Source organism: Ostrea edulis, chromosome 9 (genome assembly GCF_947568905.1).
Source record: "Ostrea edulis chromosome 9, xbOstEdul1.1, whole genome shotgun sequence".
In the NCBI taxonomy this organism is placed as follows: Eukaryota; Metazoa; Mollusca; class Bivalvia; order Ostreida; family Ostreidae; genus Ostrea; species Ostrea edulis.
In genome coordinates, this window is record NC_079172.1 from 17,761,270 (window position 1) to 17,768,834 (window position 7,565).

At 28.5% G+C, this 7,565-nt stretch overlaps 1 long non-coding RNA gene across 1 annotated transcript; it reads right to left on the reverse strand.

The window, feature by feature from the left end:
- Positions 1-818: 818 nt before the first annotated feature.
- LOC130050079 (uncharacterized) lies at positions 819-5,463 on the reverse strand. Its single transcript, XR_008798466.1, has 2 exons — positions 5,288-5,463; positions 819-1,268 (listed from the first exon to the last, which is right to left on the reverse strand). It is a non-coding gene; the product is annotated as an uncharacterized LOC130050079 (long non-coding RNA).
- Between the last annotated feature and the right edge of the window lie 2,102 nt (positions 5,464-7,565).

Below are 7,565 nucleotides of genomic sequence, written 5' to 3' on the forward strand. Positions count from 1 at the left end.
AAGTGTATATAATGTCTGTTATTGATGTTCAGTGCTGTAATATATGTATATGTATATAATGTCTGTTATTGATGTTCAGTACTGTAATATGTGTATATAATGTCTGTTATTGATGTTCAGTATTGTAATATATGCAAGTGTATATAATGTCTGTTATTGATGTTCAGTGCTGTAATATATGTATATGTATATAATGTCTGCTATTGATGTTGAGTGCTGTAATATGTGTATATAATGTCTGTTATTGATGTTCAGTACTGTAATATGTGTATATAATGTTTGTTATTGATGTTCAGTGCTTTAATATGTGTATGTGTGTATAATGTCTGTTATTGATTTTCAGTGCTGTAATATGTGTATATAATGTCTGTTATTGATCTTCAGTACTGTATGCATAGTGTTTATTTTGATAATTTTGCAGATATAAGGTCCGTCATTTGTGTTTCATTGCTGCATTCCCCATCCCTCCCCTTGTAAAGCGCCGTAGAGTAATTTGTTTTATATAAGGCGATATATAAATGTTATCATATTTCTGATATCTTTTTACTAATGTTTTGAACATTGAATGACCAAGTGGAGATAATAATAATGAAAAAATTTCTCGGTACATAAATAATTTTACGATATTGTATGTTTGCTTACTCCCCCTAGGCACGATCCCATCTGTGGTGCGTTCAGGGGTCTGTGTTTGCACACCTATCTATTTTGTATTGCTTATGGGATTTATGAGATTGATCACTGATCGTTATCTTCACCTTTCATGTAGTTCACCATGAGGAATGACACTAGAATTTGTCAAATCATAAATAACATTCATATAAAAGTATATACAGTATTTATTTACGAGTAAAACTCATGTATGTAAAAACAATAACCAGATATATACAACTGTCTATAAACATAACTCTCTAGAAACAAAACTGTCAGTATACAACTGTCTAGTCCCGTGGTGATCCGGGTTAGAATTTGTCATAAGGGGAATAAATGGGGCGGTCCTTCGGATGAGACCGCAAAAAATGAGGTCCCCTTTCACAGCCCGTAAGTGCTGAGCATAGGCCTAAATTTTGCTGCTCTTAACTGGCAGTGGTGAGGTCTCCATACACGTAAACTATTCTCGAGAGGGACATTGAACAATATACAATCAATCAATACAACTGTCTTTAGAATACATCTTCCTCTTGTCCAATACTGTGTACATATATCCATAGTTCATTAACTTCCACCAATAATTCTCCAGTGGTGTCATGTCTCATGATATACTCACCTCTCTGAAGATAAAACCTCAATCAATTACCAATTAATGCCTATCTTACAAAACCCTCAATCAGGTGACCGATCCACCATTGATTGAGTTCCAAAAGATCACAATTAATGCCTATCTTTCTCCGACCTACAAAGATATGGGAAAAACATTCATTGGACCCAGTTATTCATATGATGAAATAGTATCAACTGAAAATCGTTTCACATACTTAGTCTTCATATGATCAAGAAAGAAACGAAACAAATTTGTTGACATCAAAAAATGCATTATCATGCTTTAAAAACTCTCTCCTTTATCTCATTTGCTATTACATTTTATTGACTGTACTTAATAATGCAGTATTTTATTGACTCCACTTAGTACTATAGTATTTTACTTACTGCATTTATTACTGTAGCGTTTTATTGACTGTACTTAATACTGTAGTATTTTATTGACTGTACTTAATATTGTAGTATTTTATTGACTGTACTTAATACTGTAGTATTTTATTGATTGTACTTAGTACTGTAGTATTTTATTGATTGTACTTAGTACTGTAGTATTTTATTGACTGTACTAAGTACTGTGGTATTTTATTGACTGAACTTAGTACTGTAGTATTTCAATGACTGTACTTAGATCTGTAATATTTTATTGACTGTACTTAGTACTGTAGTATTTTATTGACTGTATTTAGTACTGTAGTATTTTATTGATTGTACTTAGTACTGTAGTATTTTATTGATTGTACTTCGTACTGTAGTATTTTATTGACTGTACTTAATACTGTAGTATTTTATTGATTGTACTTAGTACTGTAGTCTTTTATTGACTGTACTTAGTACTGTTGTATTTTATTGATTGTACTTAATACTGTAGTATTTTATTGATTGTACTTAGTACTGTAGTATTTTATTGACTGTACTTAGTACTGTAGTATTTTATTGATTGTACTTAGTACTGTAGTATTTTATTGACTGTACTTAGTACTGTAGTATTTTATTGATTGTACTTAGTACTGTAGTATTTTATTGATTGTGCTTAATACTGTAGTATTTTATTGATTGTACTTAGTACTGTAGTATTTTATTGATTGTACTTAGTACTGTAGTATTTTATTGATTGTACTTAGTACTGTAGTATTTTATTGATTGTGCTTAGTACTGTATTATTTTATTGATTGTGCTTAGTACTGTATTATTTTATTGATTGTACTTAGTACTGTAGTATTTTATTGATTGTACTTAGTACTGTAATATTTTATTGACTGTACTTAGTACTGTAGTATCTTATTGACTGAATTTAATATTGTAGTATTTTATTGACTGTATTTAGTATTGTAGTATTTTATTGACTGTATTTAGTACTGTAGTATTGTAGTATTTTATTGATTTTACTTAGTACTCTGGTGTTTTATTGCTTTTATTTAATACCGTAGTATTTTCATAACTGTACTTAGTACTGTAGTATTTTATTGACTGTATTTAGTTCTTTAGTATTTTGATGACTGTACTTAGTACTGTAGTATTTTAATGACTGTACTTAGTATTTTATTGACTGTACTTTATACTGTAGTATTTTATTGACTATTTAGTAGTGTAGTATTTTATTGACTGTACTTAGTACTATAGTTTTTTTTACTGTACTTAGTACTGTAGTGTTTTATTGCCTGTACTTAATACTGTAGTATTTTATTGACTTATTAGTTCTGTAGTATTTTATTGACTTACTTAGTACTGTTGTTATTCATTGATTGTACTTAGTACTGTGGTATTTTGTTGACTCTACTTAGTACTGTAGTATTTTATCGACTGTACTTTGTATTATAGTATTTTATTTACTGTACTATCTTAGAAATTACATTTACTTTTTATGGGCCTAATTCATATACTATTTTATGCTGTATTTTGCGGGATTTGAGGTATTTGACCGTTGGAGGTTCAGACTTGTTACTGTGGCTTTCACGTAAATCTCCTGAAATTGTATCTTCAGTTCTATTAATTATTTTTAAAGTGACTTCATACACAGATATAAACAGTTTTCTGGAGAAGTTTCATTGAAATTGGGATTTGTTTTTGAATGGTAGCCTCCAACATTGTGAATTTAAACATTCCAGAGGAATATCAAGGTTTTAAAAATGTCAGAGGAAGAAACAACATACAAAATATTACAGAAAATAAACCTTTTAAACGCGGACAGGGTAGGACAGGTGGTACTCTTTAAAGAATCGGAAAAGCAAAGAGAAAACCGAGCAGATAAAACAAAGATAGGAAAAACCAGGACTGGGAAGCGGAAAGTGGATCAAGGCAACAAAGAGAGAGCAAGGAAGAGACAGGATGCCTAGAATATATATGTCCCTACTGCTTTACATACACAAAAATCTAAATTTAAGTAATATCTAATATTTAAGGAGGTATGCTACACCATAGAAATTTGATGTCAATAAAAAGTGAAGGATATGTACAATATTTTGAAACAGAAAATTTTCAAATTTACTTTATTTAGTTTTGGTACAAAGCAATGTGAAAAAAATCTAAAAGCGATCTACAATTCAGCAGTCGAAGTGTTACCCTACTGAGCTACTCAGCTAGGCAATAACTTTTTAATGAATAGACAACTATTGCTGATATCTATATTTTTCTCCAAGTTTTAAAAGGAAGTCAGCCATCATGACGATGTAGAGAACCTCCTTGAGTAATATTTAAAAAAAAATTGTAGTTTTCTTATTTCTTTAGATGCACAAGTTTGTAATAATCATTCGTTCTTATTTCAGCTTTGCAAATATGAGGCGTGTGCAAGGCTGGTCCTTCGAATTCTCCGGAGAGGAGATCAATTGACAGCTCATTCGTACACTGAACATTAAGACTGTACATATATATATACTACCCCAATAATAAAACTGACTGTTTATTTGACTATACAATTCTTATTTACAGTGTATCATTCAAATCCATTATTTTATAAAATATGCATTTATTGTGATAACTTGTCGAAAATGGCCAAGTCAAAATTAAGGTTTTGAGCATCAAATATTCCCTTTTCATCCTAAAATTAGTTGCATTACATATTTTCTATCGTCTTGATGATATAACAATGAATAAAGACCCCCTCAATAGGATTATTCTCACTTGTGAAAAATAGCAAAGTTAAAATTACAAAAGGGTTTGGGCATGGAATCTTCATTTTTGATCCTAGAGTATTGTGATTTACATATTTGTTCTCGCCTGGATGAGACAAAGACAATGATTAAAGGTGAATATAACGAACATTGATCAATCTTATAACTCCTATAAGTAATACAAAATATATAGTTGGGCAAACACGAACCCCTGGACACAAAAGAGATGGGATCAGATGCCTAGGAGAAGTAAGCACCCCCTGTCGACCGGTCACACCCGCTGAGAACCCTATATCCTGATCAGGTAAACGGAGTTATCCGTATTCAAAATCAGTGTGCCAAGAACGGCCTAACAATCGGTATGAAACACGTCAGACAGCATTTGACCCAATGATACGCTGTGATGGTAAACTAGATTGTTATAACGATCATAGACTTTGCAAAATATTTATGAAATATCCTTGTTTATATCTTGAGGTTAAATCAATAATTACCGACAGACACTGAGTAGACGTTAAACCTTTCATTAACAAATTCCTCTACGGATACTCTTCCGAGGTGACCTTGTCTAGAGCTACCAGTGATGGAGTAAAAAAGGCCACAGTTAATTCTTATCTTGATTTCAGTTATTCAACAAATGTTTGAAGTTTTTGAAGGTATATCAGATTGATCAGTCTTCGTTATCTTCACCTTTTCATGATAAACCTCAAGCATCTTCACACAAACAAGCTTAATGAAGCATGTTAACTCCCCATGAAATAAATGTCAGTATGAAGAGACTCGGGGTTGATTTCATACTTCAACAAGAGGGTCATGGTCCACATCGCTCACCTGGGCCACATGTTTTTGTATTTGGGTATAGGACTTATGAGATAGATCACTCTTCGTTATCTTCACCTTCATGTAATATTTCATTCCATTACCTTTTTCCATGTCATGGAACCATTTACAAAGAATCATCTTCAAGTGTGTCGATATCGTCACCCAATGGACACGTCTCTCTGGAAAACACCACCCAATCACTGGTAGCGTCTAGGGCTACCAGTGATGGAGTAAAAAAGGCAACAGTTAATTCTTATCTCAGTTATTCAACAAATGTTTTAAGTATTTAATGTAACGTTATAACTTCTAAAGTAAAATATTTTACTTAATCTACTATCTAATGTAACGTAATATCATCTAAACTACAAGTGTATAACATTTCATTTAATATACTATTTATCTAATGCAATAACTTATAAACTATACTATTTTACTTATTGTACCAATTAATGCAATCTAATAACTTCTAAACTATACTATTTTTCCTAGCGTATTATTTAATGTAACGTAATATTTTGTAAACTATACTATTTTACTTTGAATACTATTTAAAGGAATGCAATACATTATAAACTATATTATTTTCCTTCTAAAGCGCTATTTAATTTAACTTAGTAACTCCTAAACTGTACTATTTTAGCTAATGAACTATTTAATGCACCGCAAAAACTATAATATTTTAAATACCCAACTATTTATTGTAACGTAATGTTTTCTAAGCTATACTATATGAGTTATTGTGCTATTTAATATAACAAAATAACTTCTAAACTATTATATTTTAATTAGTGTACTATTTAATGTAACGTAATATCTTCTAACTTTTACTATTTTACTTGATGTACTATTTGATGTCACTAATTTCTTAACTATAATAACTTACAAAATGTAACTTAATATCTTCTAAACTATACTATCGTAATTACTGTAGTATTTAATGTCACTTAATATCTTCTAAACTATACTATTTTACTTAATGTACTATTTAATGTAACGAAATAGCTTCTAAACTATAATGTTTTACTAACTGTACTATTTAATGTAACGTTATAACTTCTAAACTATAATATTTTACTTAATCTACTACCTAATGTAATGTAATACTAGTTAATATAATGAAATAACTTCTTAAATATACTATTTTACTTACTATACTATTTAATGTAATGTAATACCTTCTAAATTGTACTATTTTACTTAATGTACTATTTAATTTAACTTCTAAACTATCCTAATTTACTGACTGTACTATTTAATGTAACATAATTACTTATAAACTATAAAATTTTACCTAATATACTATTTAATGTAACTAAATATCTTATTAACTATACTATTATAATCATCCCACTATTTAATGTAACAAACTAACTTCTAAACTATAATAATTTACTAAACGTACTATTTATTGTAACGAAGTAACTTTCAAACTATAATAATTTACTTAACCTACTATTTTATGTAACGCTATAACTTCTAAACTATAATACTCTATTTAATGTACTATTTGATGTAACTTAATATCTTCTAAACTATACTATCGTAATTACTGTAGTATTTAATGTCACTTAATATATTCTAAACTATACTATTTTACTTAATGTACTATTTAATGTAACCAATTAATTTCTAAAATATATCATTTTACTTACTGCACTATTTGATATACCGTAATATCTTATAAACTATACCATTATATTTACTGCACTAGTTAATATAACGAAATAACTTCTTAAATATACTATTTTCCTTACTATACTATTTAATGTAACGTAATACCTTCTAAATTGTACTATTTTACTTATGTACTATTTAATCTAACGAATTAACTTCTAAACTATACTATTTTACTGACTGTACTATTTAATGTAACATAATTACTTATAAACTATAAACTTTTACCTAATGTACTATTTAATGTAATTTAATATCTTATTAACTATACTATTATACTTATTTCATTATTTAATGTAACGAAGAAATCTCTAAACTATGATAATTTAAATAAGGTACTATTTTATGTAATGTTATAACTTCTAAACTATAATATTTTACTTAATGTACTATTTAATGTAACGTAATATCTTCTAAACTATAATATTTTGATTACAAAACTATAATATTTCAATTAATGTACTATTTAATGTAACGAACTAATTTCTAAACTATACTCTCTTAATTACTGTACTATTTAATGTAACGTAATATCTTCTAAATTATACTATTTTACTTTATGTACTCTTTAATGTAACGTAATATCTTCTAAACTATAATATTTTGATTACAAAACTATAATATTTTAATTAATGTACTATTTAATGTAACGAAATAATTTCTTAACTATACCATTTTATTTAATGTACTATTTAATGTAACGTA